General features: G+C 40.2%; 1 long non-coding RNA gene across 3 annotated transcripts; it reads left to right on the top strand.

Moving 5' to 3' along the window:
* Positions 1 to 218: 218 nt before the first annotated feature.
* On the top strand, positions 219 to 21,612 carry LOC102373976. 3 transcript variants are annotated; one of them, XR_323520.1, is made up of 5 exons: positions 219 to 338; positions 7,812 to 7,891; positions 12,584 to 12,740; positions 15,652 to 15,750; positions 20,776 to 21,612. It is a non-coding gene; the product is annotated as an uncharacterized LOC102373976 (long non-coding RNA). The 3 variants fall into 3 exon arrangements; XR_323519.1 differs by lacking the exon at positions 15,652 to 15,750 and having other exon boundaries at positions 12,584 to 12,753; XR_323518.1 differs by lacking the exon at positions 15,652 to 15,750 and having other exon boundaries at positions 220 to 338.
* The last annotated feature ends 1,511 nt before the right edge of the window (positions 21,613 to 23,123 follow it).

Raw genomic sequence — 23,123 nt, forward strand, 5'->3', positions numbered from 1 at the left:
GAGAAGGAGGAAGGGACTCCGCCCCTGCAATCCCCAGCTGGGGTCTAGGACTAGGGAGCAAAGTTAAACTTCCATTCCCCAAGTACAGAGCTGCCCTGCTAAAAACTTGGTGCTGGCTGTGACTGTGGACTACAAATCCCAGAGACACATGGAAGCAGGAAGAGGAAGTGATGAGCAACCCTGCAGAGTCCTGCTGCTATGATTGTGGACTACAAATCCCAGAGACCTCAGGGGTGGCAGGAAGAGGAAGCAAATGTATAGTCTACGCTGGCTGCATACCAGAAAGCCATGTTCTAGCAGCTCCCCCTACTCCCAGCTTTTGGCCTGAGCTGCTGCAGGTATGTGGCTGCATTACCTGAATCCAGATTTAATGTCTGTCCACTTGTTTCTCATTTAATCTCTGCATTTTAGACTAACCTGCAAAGACTGAATTCATTCAGCCTTGGGCTTTTTGACTGTCTGTACTTGGCCTAGAGGGCTGGAGAGAAGAGGCATGGCTAGGAACTAAGGCAATTGAGCATTATCCCTCCTTTGGGTGGAGGGGGAGAGGGCTGGGATTGGTGCACCATGGAATGCTTTAGGACTGCAAATTGTTCATTTTATCTTCATGGAACAAGCTGAAGTTACTCTAACATGAGTTAGGTAGCATGACCCAGAGTTAATCCTCATCTGAATGGAGTCACTTTGAGATGCTCAAAGGGTACTTAGCACACACTAATGTGCTTTAATGTGTGGATACTTATGTTTTAAGTGGTCTTATTGTAGTACAATCTAAGTATAATGTATAACTTCACCCTAATTAAATGCTTGGGTAACAGCGTCCCCCCCCCCCCCCCCTGGTGCTGTGGGGGTTTTTGGCAGGGGGGAGTTTGTGGGAAAGATGGCCCCTGTGTTCTGGCCATGTGCTCAGAACATGGCAAGCTGGGGGCTGTATCTGGGGATAATATGTAAAACCCTCTGGCCTCATTGGCCAGGAGAGCAGAGGAATTCTCTGACTGATTGGTTGGGAGAGGAACTGGTGTGTGGTGCTCCCTGCCTGGATAAGGCCAGGGTGATGTAAAGCAAAGCAATATAAGGGGAGCTAGACTGGTTTAGAGGAGAAGCTGCTAGGGGTTCCTGAAGAGTGAAGTCTTCTCCAAGTGAGAAGGAGTATTGTCCCAATGTCTGGGAATACCTCTCTCCTCCTTTTCTTTCCCTTTTTCTTTTTTGAGGTTTTAAGGGATTAATACTTGGGGAAAGTGTGTTGGTTTGTTGAGTTTCCTGGGTAGGATTTAGGCCTGGAAACTTAAACAGGGTTGGAACCTGGGTGTTTCTAATCTTTCCAGTTTTGGGCCAGCTGTAACCATTAATCAACCTGGTTCCTTTGGATTTTTCCTGCAGTTTTCATTTCTGCAGGCCATATAATCCAGCCCAGAAGTGTGGTGTGAGTGCATGCTGTCTGGAGCTGCAGTCACTTCCCACACGCATATACAGCCTTTCTGTGGGAGCAAAGATTGCCATACAACTATCCCTCTATGAGCACTGAGGGACCCCTTGCACCACCACACTCTCAAGCAGCTTCTACCTGGCGCAGCACATCCTATAGACTATGTTGTGTAGTTAGCAGTGTTTCACATTGCATTTGGTGTTTTTTTTCCCTGTTTTCTGTATTAAATCAGCTTTTTTTTTTTGGTTACATTGCTTGTGAGGAGGGTTTGGGTTTTTTTGTTTATGTGGGACACCCCAGTAATTAATTTAGTGTTCCCAGATTTCTGGGTGGGGGCTTGAGCCATGGTTATAAATGTATAAGGTATCCCAAAATGTGAACTCAGCCTTTGTGCTGCTGACCAGCGCCCAGCAGAAGGGTTACACTTGCTTGAAGCTAAATGGATATATTTAAGCATATATAAAAATCAAAATAAGAGCAGATCAATGAATCTAGGCAGTAGCCTTTGCCATGGAGTTTAGGATTTCAAGATTTCTTTTGTTTATTTGGAAGTTATGATATAGCACATTCAGAACCATAAAACCTAACTGATTCTATAGAGCAGGGGTCAGCAACACCAGGCATGTGTGTCAGAGCATGGCATGAAACAAGGATTGGGCCCCTTGCAACTCCCCTGCCCTCTGCCTCTGGCACACCAAGTCAAGGTGTGGGTAAAGATTGGGATGTTTTTGGAGCTCCAGCCAAAAACATTGTCTACCCCTGCTATAGAACATGGGGGCATTTTGTGCCTGTGTCCAGATGAGTGTGGATGTGCAGTATGTAGCATTGCAGACACACACTGCACATGCAGGCATTCCCCATGCTGCTACCTTGCAGTGCGGGTTTCTTTTTTTTACCACAGGAGATCCCAGGGTCAAAAAAACCTGTGCCTTAAGAAAAACAAAAAAAACAACAAAAAAAAGGCAGGGTGGCACACAAGGTGGCGGTGTATGCCACCCAAAACCAGAGCCCGGCTTGCCAGAGCCGTGCTTCCACTGCTGGCTAGGCTCCCAGCTGCAGGAGCACCACAGCTGCAGCTTCCTGAGGCCCCCAAGATCCCACAGTTGCTGGACTCAACCTCCTCTACCCAACCTGGGGTAACCTGTTGCATGCCAGAGCTCATGTGGCACTAGCATTTCCTGGAGACAAGTAGCAGCAGCACAAGGTGTGCCGCTGCTTCTTGTCCCCAGGGAAACAAATGTCCATGCTCATGTGTATGCTGCCTTTGTTTTTGATAGAAATCTAAAATCTTATTGCAGCAGGAGAAAATTATAAGCATATAATTAACTTATCTCTATCTCTGTGACAATTAGCTCAGGTCTCTATCCTTTAGTGACGTGTGACAGAACCTTAGAGACTATTTTTTTTCAGAAAGTAATAAAGTAATACTTTCCATTAATTTCACTTAATTACTGTCTATTTCAATCATTTCAGTTTTCTGAAAGTCTCATCTTCATGTTTAAAGTTGAATATAAATATATCAGGCTGGTGTAGATATATGTTGAAGGAGTCACAGTGATAGTCTGTTTAGAGAAATGGATTTGTACAAAATTCAATGCACCAAGTTTTTCCTTTCCTTATATACTACTGATATGATTGCTGTTTGCTAATTTTTCTGGCATCACACCACTTTGAATATTAGTGTTGCAAGTTCTGTTTGTTCTAAATATGTTAAATAATTATTCAGGTGGACCTGGTATTTTTATAGTTTTTGAATGGAGTAATTTGTTATGCTTTTGGTTTTTTAATTCTTTTGAAGTGACCGTATATACCAAAGAAAGTCTTTTAATTCCTCCAGTATTTTCTTTTAGTTACCGGGTCTGAGAATTTTTATTTTACTTAGTAAATCAGAAGGGATGTTATTTGTGTATAAATCTTGACAGAAATTCTAGACAGCTTGAATGATTTGATGTGAAAAAACTAAGCCTGAGGGATGTGCATTCTGCTATCACTCATCCTGCTTGTTGTTTATGAGCTGAAAAGCTAAAAGGCTGCTTGCTCTGTTGCCACTTTTAACAGTTCCTTTGTTTCACCTAGTTAACTTCCATCATTGTTTTATCATTTAATAATTGGTTCAGTTTTCCCTTTGTTTGCAAAGACCTTTTAAAATCTGCAGTCTCAATTTCTTTATGAAACGTCACCACTTTATTTTATTCTCTAAGGCTCTGATCTAATGACCATTAAAGCTAATGGGATCTTTTCACTGCTTTGTATAAACTTTGAATCGGGATTCAAATCATTTACTATTTTTAATTTGCATTTCTTTGACAAAGAGGATGAGAATCTCAATAGTTTTCCCCTTCAAGCTCAACCTTCTACAGGAAGGATTTTGTTGCTGTAGGGTTACTGATTTGATAAATCTTGTACATAGCCAGAAACTATATGGTGACAGATTGCTAAGGGTCGTACTTATTATTACTGCATGCTCATCTGACTCAAAGGATTGGATGAGACTAGTAGTGCAAATCAGAACCAAGTGTTAGAGATGATATCTGTTCTTTGATATCAACTGGAAGAGCTGGTCAGCTGCACTGATGAAATAGCAGTGCTTTGCCTACACACCACAGGCCTCGTGCCTCCCAGGCTTTGACTGGGGTGATGAAACGTGGACCATTCCTATAAGTCTACAGGTGATAGCACATCTGATGTGCTCCTGTGTGGCCTCTCAAGAGATCATTATTATAATTTAGCAGAAAGAATAGAGGTTTGAAATAAATTCCCGGCACAGCACAATGGTATATGTCTCTGTGTTTGATAGTGTTAAATCATCCCTGTCAGAAATGAATTCCTCTATTGAATCATAAAAATAGTCCTGAAAGGAAATATTTTTTCTGTGGAATATACCAGATTGTATCTAAAAGTGCAAGTTAGCAAAATAATTTCCCAGGAGAAAATGTTTCTGGACTTCTCTACCAGGGATAAAATCCTGGCTCTATTGCAGTTAGTGAGAGTTTTGCAATTAGCTTCAATGAAACAAGGAATTCACCCTATGTCTGTTTTATTCCAACCCCATCCCAAACACTACAAAGTTCAGCTTTGAGCTATAACTATCAATAAACTCAGTTCAATTTTCTGGAACATGGTCCAAATATTTTTGAAGAGGTCTGCTCAATACTTGCCTTCACTTAGTGGTGATGCCTCCTTTATTACGGCTAATTTAAAAAATTGTGTGTTAGGGTGTGAAAACATCCTCCAGGGTTTTTTCCCCTGTCTACAAAAAATACACACTGTTATTAAGAGAGAGAGAGAGAGAGAGTATATTGGCAGCATGTCTCTATCTTTTTTTTTTTTTTTTTTAAATATAAGGAAATGAATAAACATACAAATATTAAAATTGAGGATAAAAATATATTACAACACAGTTTCTCTTATGATGCTGCAGGTTAAGAACATCAGATGCTCCTAACTCTCAGCTTGATCCTGAAAACACTACCACTAAATATTGTTGGAAATCCCTCAATTTGAGGATGACCTCTACTATGGCTCATTGATGGGTCTTGAGGTGACTTCAGAGTCCAGTCATAGAACATTAGGGTTGGAAGGGACTTCAGGGAGTCATCTAGTCCAACCCTCTGCTCAAAGCAGGGCCATCCCCAGCTAGATCATCCCAGCCAAGATTTCTTTTACCCAGGTCTTAAAACCTCTAGGGGTGGAGATTCCACAACCTCTCTCAGTAGCCTGTTCCAGTGCTTTATTACCCTCCTAGTGAGAGAGTTGTTCCTAATATATTACCTCAAATTCCCTTACTGAAACTTGAAAATATAGCTCCTTATGCTGTCGTCGGCCGCCACTGACCACGTCCTCTTTGTAACCACTGTTCAGGTAGTTAAAGGCTGCTATTAACCATCCCCCCACCCCCAACTTCTCTTCTGCAGACTAAATAAACCCAGTTCCCTCAGCCTCTTCTCACAAGTCATGTGCCTCAGCCCCCTGACCATTTTCATTGCCCTCCACTGGACTCTCTCCAATTTGTCCACCACATCTTTTCTGTAGCGAGGAGCCCAAAACTGAACACAGTACTCCAAATGTAGCCTCACCAGTGCCAAATAGAGGGGAATAATCACTTCCCTCAATCAGCTGGTAATAGGTCACCTAATGCAGCCCTGTATGCTGTTAGACTTCTTCTCAAAAAGGACACATTGTTGACTTGCGTTCAATTTATTGTCCACTGTAATTCCCAGGTCATTTCTTAAAGAGCTGCTGCTTTGCTGGTCAATCTTCAGTCTGTATCAGTGTAAGGGATTGTTCTGCCCTAAATGCAGGACACCTGGTCTGGTGGTCTATACCAGACGCCCACTATGAGATCATCCTTCTTGCTCTCTCTCCTCTGACCCTAACCCAGACTTCCAACAGGCCTGTCTCCAGTTTCATATTATATGCTTTTTAATAGAAACACTTATTTGACATTCTGGTATACAAAACCCAGTTTAATGGTTCTCTTGGGAGAGGAGTCTTTGGAGCAATCATTTGAGCAATCATACAGTTATTTTGCATGTAGAGTAACTTCTCCTCTTTTCCCTTGCCTGTCCTTGCTGAACAACTTATACCCACTCATGTAAGTACTCCAGTCATACAAGCTGCCCCACCATGTCTCCATTATTCAAATCACGTCATAATTCTGTAATTTGCAAGGACTTCCAATTCTTCCTTCTTGTTTCCCGGGCTCCATCCATTCAGGTGTAGACATCTGAGGTAATTAGCTGATTGCCCTAATTTCTCAGGAAGAATGAGGAGGCCTCCTCTGTTTCCACCTCCTGGTTGTGCTTTGTTCAGGTCACCCACTTCCCCATTTACCTCAGGGCTTTAGTCTCCTTCCCCTGGTGAACTTGGTTTAAACCCCTCCTCAAGCAAACCTCAAGATAAAGATCCATCTACAGTAGTTGCATGTCTTTCCACAGGGGGAGTAGGCTGACATTCCTTTCTTTTAATTTTCTCCACTCTCTCATTTCTGCCTTGAGGGCAAGACACTTTACCTCAAAATGAAATGGTGCTTGGTTGAGGTTGCAGTACCAATGGAGCCAGTTAGCAGCCAGCTCCCCCCCCCCCCCCCCCCCCCCCTCGCTGTTGGCATCTATTTTCTTGAGATGCCTTCAATTTGTCCTTGTAGATCTTCCTCTGGCCACCATGAGATCTCAGTCCATAGCTAAGCTGGGAGTAGAGAACTTGTTTTGGGAGTCAAGAGTCAGAAATCTACACAAAATGTCCGGCCCAGTGAAGTTGGTGCTTGAGGATCACCAATTTAATGCAGGTAACATTGGTTTCAGCAAGGATGCTGGCATTTGCACTGCAATTTTTCTCATTTGACATGGACGATTTTCCAGAGGAATTGATGATATTTCTTCAGGCTCTTGAGTTTATGACAGCAGGTCACCCACATTTTGCATCCATAGAGAAGAGTGGGAATAATGACTTCAATGTAGACCTGGATCTTGGTTTCTTTCCAGAGATCACAATCAATTAAGACATACCAAAACAATTTCCCAATGGAGATACCTGTGCATTGGATTCTGTGTTGGATATCTGCATCATTGTTCACTCTCTGAGAGAGGTAACTATCCAAGTAGGAAGTGCTCAACTACCTCCATGGTCTCTCTCTCTCTCTCTCTCTCTCTCTCTCTCAATGGTAATTTGGGGAGGAGGTATCACATTCATGGCACAGAACAGGCTGATCTAGCACTTTAGTCTTCTTGATGTTAAGAGAGAGGCACAACATTTGGTAAGCTTCTCTGAAGAGATCCAGTGCAGTCTGGAGGTTTTGCTCAGTGTGAATAAGGATGACATAAGTCATCAACTTATTAAAGGTCAAGGATGGTTGTTTTGAATATTTTGGTCTTTGAGTGAAACGTCCCAAACTGAAAAGCCCTCCACCTGTTTGGTCAATGTCAATTCTGGAAGGAAGGTGGTAATTAATGAGAACTAAGATGACTGTCAGAAAATGGAGAACAGAGAATGACACATCCTTGCTTGACCCCAGTTCAGGTGGCAAATAGATCTCTCTCCATGCCTCTACAAAAAATGGTTACGTTTATCTGATTGTGGTCAATACTTTCCACAAGGTTTCATGACTGATGGAATCGGAGGCTTTAGTCAATGACTATCATATTCGGACCTTGTGGGATACAGTTATTTTTGTATTTGCCCACCAGAAATAGTGGTACATGATCATACCCATAGAGGCTAAAATGGGATTGTTCATATGAGGTTATCCTTGTTTGTAAATGTTCTTAAGATGAAGCTTTTGAATATTCTTAGGATGTAATAGTTTCATCCCTTTAAATCCTCTTATACATTCATTTTTGTCTTTGAGAAAGACCTACTTCTAATTTTCCTTCCTTTTTACCACAAGGTAGTAAGGACTTACAAAAATGAGAGAGAGACTTCAGTGCATTAAGAGCCAAATCTGAGCTGAGTGAGGAGGGAAAACAGGTATTTTGTTTATTTTATTTGCTTCCTGACTTCTCCTAAATAGCAACCGATTATCTGCCTTTCAGTGGGACAATGATAGATGGTTTTCCATTCAGTTTCATGTTCCTGTTTTGACTGCTTTTTAATAGAAACACTTATTTGACATTCTGGTGTACAAAACCCAGTTTAATGGTTCTCTTGGGAGAGGAGTCTTTGGAGTGCAGGGTTTAGGAGTCGGATCTATGAATAGTTTCCTGATATGAATGTTTTCCTTTGTCTTTATTTTTGGCAAGTAGAGGAGTTTCTGAGATCTGCTATTTCCATTCCCTCCCCCCACCTCCACCTTCTAGTCTCCCATTTACAAATGCTATAATTTTTGTGCAACTTCTTTTTTAATTTATCATATTTGATGTAAAAATATTTCTCTATTTGTAAAAAGATTATAGCTCCATCCTGTGCTAGATTTTTACTCCACATTTTCCTTATCTCATGATATGAAGCCTGTTTACACAAGGTTTTTCTGAGGGAAAGAAACTCTTTCATGTTCAAAGCTTCTTTTCATATATGTTTCTATATACCTCATCCCTTTTTTCCCCCTTTTTAATGTCTCTGCAGCAGTTGTAGGTGTTTGAGGGATGTTTTAACCACTGACTTATAATGTCTTATGCTAGTTTATGGACTGGCATGACATTACCCCTGAAGTCTATAGGAAGGAAAGTGGATGCTATTTTTAATAGTGGGGATGTTCAAATGTTATAATCAGACCATAGGATCTCTCAAAGTAAGGGGCCAGTTCTTTTATCAGTATCACTAGAAGCCAGTAATACTTTTTTTAACCTTTAGACTGCTTGAGCAGCTAGGTTAAGAAATTACTGATATCTATTTTAAAATTACCTGTTTGGAGATAGCCCTTCCCATTTCTATTCTATTAATTCATTTTTATTTATACAATGACATAAGAATGCTTGGTGCAGTAAAAGTAGTGAACTACAGAACAAGTCCACAAATCTTTACTACAAAATGTTTGCAATGTAGGGGCGAAATTCAGACCTGGGCAGGCTGTCTAAAAGCCTATCCATTCTTTATGACTCCATATCAAGTTTTAAATCCATCTTTTTCTTGCTGTCTGCTCAAGGGAAAATAAATACATAGAATATAACACAAGGAGAAACATGATTGTTTTTTAAGTTTCATTGATAATACCTTGCATTTTTTATCTGTATCTTTAGGAAATATTTCCTTTCTTTTATAAAAGAACTAGCATGAGTGTTAACCTGCAAATAAAAAATATAGACTATACAATTTGGACCTGATTCATTAAGGCTCTTTATCTCTCTGATGCTGTGTATTGTTATGCCTAGAATTTAGGTGGACCAAGTGGTAGAATTTGAAATAAAGAATTTAACATCCTGGGCCTCTATACCTCCAATGTAGACAAATGCATGCATTCTGTAGTCAGCATATAATGTAGTAGACAGCACACAATGCGGAGGGATACATAGGCTAGCCAACAGGAAAAGTGGAATAGGAGCACGTGTCTAGAACTCTACCCCCATCTTGGAGTGAGGAGGCTTTTATGTAGTTATCTTCAGCCCCACATTAGGGTTTCTGTTAAGTCAGAAGTCAAATGCAAAAACTGCAGCCTAAACCTAAACTAATGTCTTGGCCTTATCAAGTCTCAAACAAAGGACAACCCACTTACTTTAGCCCAGTGACCAAGTGATTAGGACACTTGCCTAGATGGTAAGAAATCTGGGTTGTAAGTTATATATTATATTTTCCATGCTTCTCCCACTTCCCAGGAACATGCTCTAACTACCAGGTCATACTCATGCTGCATTCCTCCTTTTGAAGCTGGGCTTCTCAGCACCTATGAATAGGACCAAATGGAGAACAAAAAAATAAAAATAACATAGCCCTGTAGCCTAGTGAGCACAGCTCTCCCCTTGGGGTTTTCTTCCCACTTCTTAATGTTGTTGAAATTTTTTATCCTTAAAAGGTGGAGGGCAGAAACCAGGGATCTGTCTCTTCAAAGAGAGCACCCGCATGCCTGGAGTGTTCCTGGCATGTTACTTGCAAAGGCAAGCTCTCTATTCTGTCCTCTCTTTCTAGACCCATGACTTTTATAAATTTTGGGATTCCATAATCCACCTTGAGTGAAACTAGCACCTTGGTCCCTGCCTATTCCATATTCTGAGTGGCTAAAACTCCCTAAGTGAGAGGTGTGGGTTCAAACTGTGGGTGCATCTACACAATACTTTACTGTGAAGTAGTGTAGTTTATTGCACAGTAAGCATGTGCATCTGCACATGCATGCACATGCACATGCTTACTGTGCAGTAAATCTCACTAATCATTAATAAATTTGCTACCTGCAAATGCAAGTAGCAAATTTACTTGTGATTAGTAATGGCACAGAAATGCTTATGTAGACACCTGATTGGGAGCAAATCTGTAGACACCTGATTGGGATTGCTCCCTGCCCCTGGGAGCTGCCTGCTGCATGGGCAGGCTCCTCGAGCAGAGCCTGAGTGGGAGCTGTCCCCCTGCCCCAGCAGCAGGGAGCTCCAAGCCCACTGCTCCAAGATTGAGAGCAGAGTGTGGAGGGTGGGAGACCCTTTTCTCCCAGTACCAGCTCCACAGTCACAGGGCCGCACTGAGAGATCCTTACCTCCCAGCCTGCAGAGCCGCAAAGCTCCCCAGCCTGTTCCTCACCCAGCTCCATCATCACAGACCTGAGCTGGGAACAAGTTACTCAGCCTGTTCCCTGCCCAGCTCCACACTCAGGGACCTGAGTAGGGAACAGGCTTTCCAGCCTGTTTCCCACCCAGCTACATGCTTACATAGCTGAGTGAGGAACAGGCTCCCTAGAATCTGTCTTCTGATTGTGGAGCAGGTGCTGGAAACTTCCCCAGTCAGGGACAGGTCCCAGCCCTCTGCCCTGATCCACCAGTGGGGCAGCTAGCAGTGAGCTATCTAGGTGCCCCACTGGCAGATCAGGGTAGGAGGTGGAGACCTATCCCTCTTCTGCAGCTCCTTCCAACTTCCCTGTCCCCAGTTAGGGAGCTGGGGCCAGGAACTCCCTGCTTCCAGGGCAGGGGGACATTGTTCCCACCCTGGCAGCAGGCACCTCCCCCAGGAACAAGGTGCAATGTCCCAGCCTCAGCCAGGAGACAGTTGTCTCCTAGCCCAGTGCTCTCCATCAGCCCGTGGGATGGCTCCCAGGGGGTACCTAGAGCTGCAAACTGTTCCCAGTTCCCTGCATATGTAGATGCTTGCCTGGGAGCATTTACTCATGAGTAGTTTATTCGCAAGTAAACTGATATCAGGTCAAATGCATGTGTAGACGCACCCTGTTAGGGTTAGGAGGCTCTAGAACAAAATTGTTAGAGTATGCATCTCGTTCAAAATGGCAGACTTGCTAAGCATGCATATTAGGTACCTTTTTTTCAATACTAGATCCATTATCAACTAAGCTCTGGGATGCATAATTCTGTGCTGAAATACCCAAAACTTTGCATGCACATAAACATTTAGGTAGGACTTTGCTGAATTGCACAGCAGAGAAAAGGCATATAAATTCTAACTAAAAAGCAATGGGCACACACACATTTCTTTTTGAATGTGGGCCTTTGTGCATTATTTCCATTGTTAATTTATTTTGCCATTTTAAAAGGGGTGTATTAAAGGGCCTGGCCAAAATGGACTGATGTATTAGCAAGCTTAATGCATGAAGTCAAAAGTAAAATAAAGTAAGCAACTCCACTTCCGGGCATTGGGATACATTAGTCACCTTCATGTATCTTAAGTGCCTATAAATCCTCTATTACCATAGTGCTTGAGCACCTCCAATCTTCAGTGCAGTTATTCTCAAAAGACCCACTTAAGAAAATGCTATCATATCTGTTTTACAGGTAGGAAAGTGAAGCACAGAGAGAGATTGACTTATCCTTGGTCCCCCTAAAAGTAATAGAGAAATAAACCTCAAGACATTGTCTAATCCAACCTCCTGCTCAGGCAGTGTCTTCCCTGTCAAAAACCATCTCATCCAAGGATGTGTCTGACCTACTCTTGAAAGCATCCAGTAATGGAGATTCTACAAATTCTCTAGGCAATATGTTCTCTTTAATTACCTTCATAGTTAAAATGTTCTTCCTGGGGGCACGTACACATGCTTACTGAAATGCTGCTTAATTAGCTCCACAGTAAAATTGCCATGTCTACACGTGTGGCCCTATTAAGTCACAGTAAACTAATAAGCACTGCCATAGGTTAGTACTTGTAAATAGAAATACTACCCTGAATTACTGTGTTATTTACTGTGCAGCAACTCGCATGTAGATGCTGATGGGGCTGGCTAGGGCATGGGGGTGCTTCAGTGCGAGGGCTGCCTGTCAGCTGGCCCCACACTGAAGCAGCCTTTGTGCCCCAGTAAGCCCCTACACAGGACATTGAGCCAAGTCAGAGCAGCCCTAGGCTGGCAGGTAGACTCCAGGAAACCTCTGCTAGCTGGGTTTGCTCTGACCCGACTCAATGTGCTGCAGTCCCCAATGCACATGTAAATGTGCCCAGGAGCAATACACTGGTGTGATATGTGCCAGAGCTTATTGCTTTGTATTAATTGGACATGTAGATGTATCCCCTAATACCTAATGTAAATTCTTTGGTGCACTGTAAGATACTTACTTTCTATCCTGTTCTCTGTGTCCACAGAGAACAGTACATCACCATCTTCCTTACAATCACCTTTGCTGTATTTGAAGACTGTTACCAAATCTCCCCATAACCTCCTCTTCTCCAGTTTCGGGATTAGACCTTTGCTGATTAGAGCAGAAGAATATCTTCCTTGGACTTGCAGGAGACACTTCTGGTAATATAACAAAGTATGCTGTTGAATTCTCTTGTAGAAATACCATACTATTGTTTAGTATTTAACTTGTAGTCTTGCATTCATTCTCCAATTTATAGTTGTGCATCCAATTGTTCCATCCTAAGTGAAGAACTTTGCATTTGTCCTTACTGAATTTCATTTGATTAGTTTTGGACCATTTTCCAGTTTATCAATGTCATTTTGAATCCTTATCCTATTCTTCAAAACATCTGCATCTCCATCCCACTTGGTTCTATTTGCAAATTTAGCCATGTTGTCACTAGAACAGTCCATTTTTAAACACTTAACCTGGTGTCCCATTGATTTGGTCAAAAGAAGACTTTTGCCCTGTTTTCAGCAGAGAGCCTGGCACAGAGGTTTAAAAAAGGACTGTCGAATGAAAACAGAACTATTTCACTTTCCCTCCCCTGGTCTCCTCCCCTCCTGCACTCCCATGTGCTCTAGCACTCCACACCCCTGTTCTCCCCTCAGGTGATACTGGATCTCAAAGGCAGTTTGACATACTTCAAAGTGGGAAATAGAGTCACAATATATTAAACAGTATTGGACCCAGGATAAACCCTAGGGAGATGGTTGATGCCTTCTCTCATGTAAATATTGAACTAAAGATTACTGCTTTTTGACAACACTAATTCAAGAGGCTGTATATTCACTGGAGGGTAGGGCTGGGATTCAGAGAGACCTTGACAAATTGGAGGATTGGATCAAAAGAAATCACATGAGGTTCAAGAAAGACAAGTGCAATGTCCTGCACTTAGGACAGAATAATCCCATGCACTGGTGCAGACTGGGGACTGCCTGACTAAGCACCAGCTCTGCAGAAAAGGAGTTGGGGGTGACAGTGGGAAATGAGATGAATATGAGCCAGCAATGTGCCCTTGTTACCAAGAAGTGTAACAGCATACTGGGCTTCATTATGAGTGTTGAGGGAGATTTCTCAGAAGATTGAAGGAAGTAATTATTCCCGGCACTGGAGAGGCCCCATCTGAAGTACTGTGTCCAGTTTTGGAACCCAAACTATAGAAAGGATGCAGACAAATAGGAGAGAGTCCAGCAGAGGGCAATGAAAATGGTTAGAGGGCTAGGAAACATGACTTATGAGGAAAGACTGAGGGAATTGGATTTATTTAGTCTGGAGAAGAGAAGACTGAGGGGGGTTTAATAGCAACATTTAACTATGTGAACAGTGATTCCAGAGAGGGTGGAGGTAGACTGTTCTCAGTGGTGGCAAATGACAGAGCAAGGAGCGATGGTTTGAAGTTGCAGCAAGGAAAGTTGAGTTTAGATATTAGGGAGAAAAAATCCTCACGAGGAGAGTAGTAAATCACTGAAACAGGCTTCTCGGAGAGTTTGTAGGATCTCTATCCTTGGAGGTTTTTAAGACCTGGCTATAAAAAGCCTTGGATGGGATGATCTAGTTGAGGATGATGTTTGATCGATAGATAGTTTCTATGATTCTATCTGTGATAGGGCAGGAAATTAAACTCCAGTGTTCTAACTCTAGATTAGGCATTTGGACCATTTTCCTCTGATACCTGGAACACACTGGTTGACAACATCATCCTATGAGGCAGCCTTGCAAATACTTCCACCAGCTCTGTATATGTTTCCCTTAAAAAACCCAAATAATTCCCTTTAAATTGTGTGCCATTATTTCCCCTTGAGGCCACCATGAACAGAAAGATGAAAATACCTGAAGCAAGAGTATTTTATACTATAATGAAAGATAAGACATTTCCTACTACAATAATACAGTTCGCAGGTACTGAAAAGTCCTAGTCTATGACGTGCCTTCAGGCCATTTGCCTACATCCCACTGTACCTCCAGTGATTTCCTCACAGCAACAGAGTACCGCTCTCCTCAGCTATCTGTGTTTCAATGCTAATTTATCAAGCTGATTGCTGGCTGATCTTTTCCTCCCCAGCCAACAGGAAAGTTCTTAGGAAGTTCTCTGGACCCTGCCACTTTTTTTTCATGTAGCCTCTGGATCTCTCCCAACTGCAGTCCCCAGTGAGTTCAGGAAGTCTTTTATTTCCAGTGCTATCATGATTATAGGCCTTCTTCTGAGTGGACATTGAACTAGTAGGTAACACTGAACCAGCAATTTCACTGTAATTAGTTGTATACTGTTAGCTCTTCTGCCAGCCTGTCTTGCCTGTGTAAAATGCTGCAGCATTTCAAAACTGGAAGTGTCAGTTTAGTAGACATTTTCCATGGGAACTGAGCTTTGGGTTTTTTTTAAGGTGCTCAGAATAAAAATCTAAATTGAAGCACTTTCCTAATGCCGTTTTTGTAGGTTTTTTCCCCCTTTTGATTCATGTTTCTACTCTTCTTCTATTTTATTTCAGTTTGGTAATTTACAGACTCTCTTTTTTTTAAGAAAAAAGACACCAAAGTGAAACCTAAACTTCAAGGTCTCGGCACAAGAAGTCAGTCTTGCGCATGCTCTCTCTCTTTGACCTTCTTTTAAAATTACCTTTAAAGAACAGCTGCATTACAGTAGTGGTTTATGTAAGTGGTTCTAACTTAAATCTATAGTTTGTCAGTGGTGCGTCAGAGACCCTGTTGTCTACACTGCTAGAATCACATCTAATATGCACTGTATAAAACACAGAGGAAACATTGCATACATGTAAGTTGGGCTCTATTAGGAAGTGTAGTGATTGCAAATAAACATTAGCAGATTCTCATGCTGTTTTCTGTGAACATGTTTAAAGTTTAAATCTTTAATCTAATGAAACTTCTGTTCAACTGTGAGCCAAAATAGTCTGCAAGTTTATTATTACCCACATTGGTAATATTTGCTAGTGCCCAATGTTCTGTGCAGTCTTCACAGGCAGTCTCACTCCATTACTTTTAATGGAACTAAATCACTGCTGTCCACATTAGGAAATAGGTGTTTTCGATGAACATAAGACTTCCTTCCTATCTCATTCTGCTAATGGATGGAAATCTAGCAACATGAAGCAAGTACTAAAGCACTCTAAGGTAATTTTAAGTTTGTCATAGTACACACATCTTGTCTAACAATGTCTCCTGTATATTTATTGAACTTTTTTTTAATTTAGGCTTTATAGTATAGTTACATTATAGAGCTAACCATTCACAGGCTTCATTTCTAGCATTAAAATAGAACTCATTTTTCAATCTTAGATGTGCTGGGATGGCAGAAATGATGACACCCTGCTATAGCTTTCGAGGCTTGACTTCAAACCTTGTTGTAGGCTTCTGTTGAAAGCTATTAGTGGTCACCTTGTCAGTTAGGCTGCAGGGTCATATGTAGCTGGATATAATGACAGACAAGTCATACCCTTATGTGCTGTTAGCTAAAATGGCTTGCCTTAATAATTCTATTGCAATAGGTCAGAAGGCTCAAGTGAACTTTTAAATTTTAATCCTGGACACTGATTGGCAACCAGACTTTTCGTCTGCCCTGTGAGAATCACTGATAGGCATAGAGTTGTTGTAGTTGACTCGAGGCCACCTGTTTCTCCCCACATAACCTACAAAGAGAATATAACAGGCTTGAGGGCCTGTACAGAGCATAAGGTGCACAGACTCATTATTGCACATCTTAATAGTCACTTGGGTTTCTCTAAATTACATCAGCTCAGAATTAGGAGAGCAGAAACATGGCTCCCTTCACCTCTCACTGCCCTTAGCTCCACTAAAATTGTACCAGCATAAGCTGAGTACTGAGCCTATAAGGTTTAGAATACAAATGTGTTAAGGTTTACACGATGGTCCTCCAATATGCTTTAAAAGTAATTGAATTGTGATTGCCAGAGAAAAGCCTTTGCCAAACAGCTGTTTCATTTTTTGTTTCTTTTCATTGCAATTTCTAACCTACTTAAACATGGACAAAATAATTGCCAAGTCCACCTGTCAGTTTTGTGAATTTTGTGGTCTATAAAAACGAGGGCTGACAAAGGGAACAATGCATTTGTGGGAAAAGATAAGTAAAAAATGTCAAACAAGGGTATCATGATCTGCCTTTTATGGATACACAATTCAGTCACTTTTAGCCCCAGATAGTCACAGGAACATTTTGAAGCAGGGTAGGAAACCCCCGGCATGCATGCCAGAGCTTGGCATGCAAAGGCATTTTGCTTGGCTCGGGTGCCTCAAGGAAGGGCCCAAAGCTGCACTGCCACAACAAGGCTTAGGCCCCTTGCGACTCCCCTGCTGTCTGCCCTTGGCATGCCAGCATCTTCGAAGTCAAGGTTGGGGTGTTTTGGCACTCTGCCCAAAAAAATTGCTGACCCCTGTTCCAGAGCTGGCTTTTAACTTAATTTATCAGGAAAATATAACCTATTAATACTCTGAGTTCAGTTTTAAAAAGCACCTGAAACTTCTCTTAATTATTTCAATTTGTGGAGACTGACCATCCAATGGCCAATCAGACTTACCCAGCTCCTTACTATGCTAATGATCAACCACATTCTGTTATCTACTGGTATTCTTCCCTTGTCACTTTATCTGCATATTACATATTCCAGATATAACTTTATAAAAATATGGAAGAGAATGTGGCATGCTAATAGAACGGAGAACGCAGGTGAAAGTTGAATGAATTCAAGTGCCCCATTATATTGCAGATCAAGCTTGAATAAGCTTCTGGGTTTTGGGTCCCAATGAAAACCAAACTTTGAAATCCCTTGAAGTTTTCCTATAATCACTCAAGCATTTTGCAACAGCCATAGTCTATTTGATGGTGTTAGTTTAACAGTAAACTCGTGCAAGTGAAATCCGTGTTCCTATGGGATAAATAATATTTCTTATAGTTATAATACTTCTATGTTATAAATCTATGCATTTTAGCACATCAATCCTCTTAAAAATGTATACTCACAATTAAGTATAAATTTTCATTATACAGAATGTGCTCAAAGACAAAATAGCAGACAGTAATGTTAGATGACTAGTGTTATTCATGTTAGACAGTTGGTGATTTGAATGGTGAATTAATGCCACGTAACTGGATCATAAACCCTACTAAATTACAACTCCCCTCCCCCACTTTTTTGTTCTGATATTGTGTAGTTGAAATCTAATTGATAAGAAACGATGAGAGAGAGATGATGAAATAGTACAATTATTATTCTTGACACCCTGATCAAAATGAGAAGAATAATATATTATTGTTTGCAAGAAACTGCAAAAGGTCTTTGTTGGCCTAGATTTATGTCCCTTGTAAGGTAAAAGAGCAGGAACTACTGACAATATCCAATATAGACTCTAAGCTCTTCAACTGGGGATTGAGAGTGAACAAGTGAGCAGTTTGGGCTTTTGGGAGAAGAGTGGTTTCTCTCAATGAATATCAAAGACAAGTAACAACCTCACAGCAGCACACAGGTGATAGCGTTCACTTGACCAAAAGGCCAGCATTCAGAATTGTGTTGCTATTTGTTTCTTTTCCATTAGGGATTTTTGTTGGAAATAGAAGTGTCTGCAAAATTTATTATTCCTCATTAGAGAACTGCAGTTCAGGCACTGCATTAATAAATAGACCAGAGGTTTCTAGAGGCAGTTTAAATCTTGAATCCTCTCCATTCTTTACAAGTATCTTATTATTTACCATCCCTCAGCAACAAGGCTACAGGTTTTGTTTCCTATCCAATGGTAAGGCGTATTTTATTCATATATGAAGTTATAAATAAAATAAACCTTTAAAAACATATACCAATATGAAAAAATAAAGATAGGGTTTATAGATACTGGCTGCCTATACACAATCTCAAAGGCAGGGGGGATATTTTAATTGGAGATTAAGGCTTAATACATGTAATGATAAGGTGAGTGGTATATTTTAATTGGAGCTTAAGGCTTAATACATGTAATGATAAGGTGACATTGGGAAAAAAAAACTGCACACACTGTTTTTTAAAGGTCATGGCACACTGGGACCTTTAGGGAGCATCTACGCAAGCATTTAAGTGTGACTCAATTCAATGTGCATTAAGGCACCCCTTGTTAGACTCAAGCCACCACTCCATACTTTTTGTGAATTGAGTAGCACCCCATTTAAAAAACTAGTTCATTTGTTACAGTGCTTATCTCCTTCCAGAGGGGCTAGGCAGTGGAGATGAGGAAGTCATCCAGCATCGAAAGCCTGAGTCTACCCTTTGCTGCTTATTTCCTCACACATTGTTTATCTCCTCACACTTCCTGCAGCCCCGTTCAAAGAATCTTGCTGCACCCCAGGGTGCCCTGGCACCTTGGTGGAGAATCACTGCACTAGACCATGTTGCCTCAGGATCAGTCAAAGCAAACAAGCAAGGAAACAAAATATCACTTTACACACTCTGTTCTAAATGTGTAGATTCAGAATTAACATGCCGAATTGTGATATGAGAGGGAGTAAAGACCAATAAAATTACTTTTACTTTTAAAATTTCTGCTTTGTTATTTGCATATAGGTCAGCCTATTGAATAATGCATGATGCCTTGTACTTATTAATATAAGGTACTTGGAATTTGCCTTTTTGATCAATTAAGCACATCTTGAAAGTCAACTAAAAGAAAAGATTAAGTAGATACTGTAAAAGCATTTTTCCCCCAACAAGTCTTATGGAGAAAAATAAAAGTGAATAAATTAGGTGCTTGAAAGCATTTTTCAGCAAAAGAAAACTGCTTCCTTTCCAAATGTAGATAATATATAGACTGGACTTCAGATTGGTTTCTGGTCAGTATGAGCTTTTCCTGACATGCTGAAGAATAATTTTTATGCAGGTATCTATTCAAGAAAACGACCTCTTGAACATTACATATATATAACCTCAAAACTCTTTTGCATGAATCCAAAGCATTTTGAAAATGACAATTAATTCTAGTGTGGATAGGATAGAGGACTATAGAGGCACAGAGCATTTTACCAGAGAAATTAAGGGATTGATCCCTGAGGGGATTCAGAACTCTGCATGCATGGGATTGACTTCTGTGGAGTTTTGGGCAGGTGAATTGATGCACATGCCTGATTTTTAGTTCAGGACTGAGGCTTTAAACAAATCATGCCTCACTTCCTTTGCCCATATAACTAGACCCAGAGCTAAATTTAACCCAAGAAATAACTGGGATTCTGGGGGGCTCTGATTTAACTTAAACCAGGAAGGTTTCTGGGACAGACATTGCATAAACTGGTTTGATCCAAATCAGTTAAGTCTGATACTATTTTCAACCAGATTTATCTCAGACCGGTTTTAGCTATTTCCAAATTGGTTTATGTGCACTGAACATCTGTTCTGTTACAAATTTAAACCAGTTTCTGATCACTTAAACTGGTTTATGTGTAATGTCTATCCCTAGCTCTTAAGACAAAATAGGGATGTTCAGAAATTCTTGGGATATTATAGATTTAGACTGTCATCAGAGGATTTTCTTCAAATGTAGAATCCAGACTCATAATGTTAGTTAAATACAAGCTTCAGATGATAGAATGGGAGGACACTGTATTACCAAGTATTTTTTCACTCTAACTCCAGCCAATGAGTTCTTTAACCACAATGCAGTAGTATTTGACTACAACTGACGGCACTCCTTAATACTATTGAAATGCCTTGTAAACATGTAGAAAAAATGGTGTAACATCATTTGGGTGTTTCACTTACACAAAGGTTGATTTTTTTTTTTTTCCCCCCTTCCTTCAGAGGTTTGAAGTTCACAAGGGTGTCATTTAGTTTTAGCAGGGAAAGATTTTACTTGCTTCTCCTACATTTTTCTCCTTTCTTGATTTCCAGTTTGATTCCCATTGCCTTCAATAGTCAAGATCAGAATCTTAGGACAAACTGTGAATGAGATCGTCCTGGTGCTGAGGTCATATTAAAATCTGGTGCATATGTTGTACTTTTGTATGATCACAGACTTAAATTTGATGCTGGTTATATCCATTATGTTATAATTTATACCCAGTGGATGACAATTAGCATTGCTTATGTCACTGCTGAATATAGTTTAGGACTTGCATGGGAATTATACCCACTTACACCAATTTATAATTGACTTCTTTCTTTACAGGACTGAGGTCATCCCTGTATAACTTGAAGGAAGAAATGAATAACAAGAATCAGGGAAGGCAACTAATGTGCAATTACTTTTTGTGGAATTTTTGTTCTGGATGATGGAACATTACAAAATTTCAGTTCCTGTTGGATTCTGAAGTAGTGACACCTTGCACTGCTGGGGCTTTGAAAACTGGTGGAGTTTTGTTATTAATTTCTGCATTCCATTTTTTTCTAAATATTATTATTTTTAGAACTCTTTGGGGTTTAATTCATTGTTGCAGAAGGAGCTACATGGTTAAAATATATTTTAAAAATTTGAAAAAAAAAAAAAAACTTCTGCAGATGCAATCAATTAGAAAGAATATCTGAGAAATTCAGTTATAACCTGGATCTATAATAAATTGTGTTGCCAGAAGGGAAATCTGAACTTAATCCCCTAACTAATAAAGAGGTGACAGGCCTCCTTGTAGAATTAATAATTGCTCAGAATGCATTTATATTTCCTTACATAGTGAAACTTGCTGTCCTGCAAGTTTCGTTCTCAGTATAATGAAGACCAACTCAGTATCATGTTCCGAGTTAGATGCTCAATTTTTCATGAATTCTGTGTTCAGAAGAGATGAATCATTTGTAAGTTATGGATAAGATTAAAATAATTATTTAGAGGGGCTCTCTGTTTCTTCATACACTAACCATAGTACCTTTCATTTGATATCGTGCACTTCTGACACCTGACACTGGATCATACGATATTTGACTTATGATACTACCTAGTGATTCCACCTAGTGATTTCTATTACTTGAAGCTAACACATTAGGCCCAATATTGTAGTACAAGCAATATCAAAGAAAATATTTATAACAACATGGTCAGTTGTTATTCCATATTCCATTTACAAATGCTATTACAGTTTGTAATGTAGAATGAATTTAACTATGGGTTATATAAAAGAGGGAGAAGTTTAATTTTTTTAAGCTTTTTGATGTAACAGTGTCTTTCGTCACTTAATTGAAGTTATAGTTTTCTCAGGAATAAGACTTAAAATATTTGAAGTAGTTGAATACCATAGGGGCAGCAAATCAAACAAGATGAAATGTATTTTATTGTAGAGCAAGACAAAGGAAAGTGTAAAAATAATCAAATAATGCCATAAGGAGAGAGTCAAATAACCTTCTTTTAACTAAATATTAATAAAATATAAATTAAAAGAACAGAAGTCAAGAAAACAAACAAGAGGTTGATACATTGTCATACCCTGAGTGTGTAGAAATATTTAACAATGTAAGAAAAACATAGTGAAATAATCCAGGAAAAGCACACATCAAAGTGAAGTTTTGTGAAAGATATATGTACATAAACCTGGTCCATCATCTAAAGGAGGGCACTGAGCAAAATGTTTGCAGCTAACCTGGAGTGTTGTAATAGATATCATTACACACAAAAATTTCATATTAAAGTTGATCTAGTTGATTTCTGACTCCTCGCCCCTATAAATCTCTTCTTTTATATATATATATATATATATATATATATATATATTTTTAACTTGATAAAAAAATTGTGTCAAAAGACTTGAGATGATGAGCTGCAGTAAATAAATTGTATGATTTATTGAGGAATGTTTAGAAACTCCATATGATAAATGATGGTAATATTATATTTTAGTGTAAACTTGGTAAAATCTGGTAAATTTGCAGCAACTGTGTATAGTAACTACCGTTCTATGAGGGGATATAACCTAAGGATGTCCTTCTGGAGAATTCCTATCTGCTGTCCACTTACCTGTTCCCAGTGGCACTGATTGCTCCACTCTTGGACCATTGGGAACCTGATAAGCTCACTTGTATGTGTAGAGAGTTGTGAGCAACATATCAGCGGTTTGGCCAGGAATTTAGCTCCAACCATCTGCCCTTTTTTTTTAAAGCCTTCATTATACATGGCATAGCATTAGGTAGGTATGTATGGTTAGCATGATGTAGGCTGTAACCTATGAAAGCTTATTAATTGCTAAACAAATTAGTCTGTAAGGTCCTATCCTGCCCTGCCTCCTTCCTGATATAGGGTTATCCCTATCTAGGAGATAAAATTTTGAGCACTTTTTTGGTTGTTTTGACTCTAAGCACATACTCCACAGCTGAGAAGGGATTTTCCTCTTCCTCCTCCTTTGAAGAACTGGTCAGACATGTATTTTGTATTTTCTAAAGCAGCCCAAGGGCTTTGTTTGGAGAGTGTTGGGAAATGCTGAACAATTTTTTCACAACTTTTGTGCTACAAGCCCAGTGTGATGATGGTAGTATCAGGAGCCATTTACCTATTCATTTCCCAGTCATGAACACAGGGCTGGAAGTCTAGGATTCCTA

Source organism: Alligator sinensis, unplaced genomic scaffold (genome assembly GCF_000455745.1).
Source record: "Alligator sinensis unplaced genomic scaffold, ASM45574v1 scaffold122_2, whole genome shotgun sequence".
NCBI lineage: Eukaryota > Metazoa > Chordata > Crocodylia > Alligatoridae > Alligator > Alligator sinensis.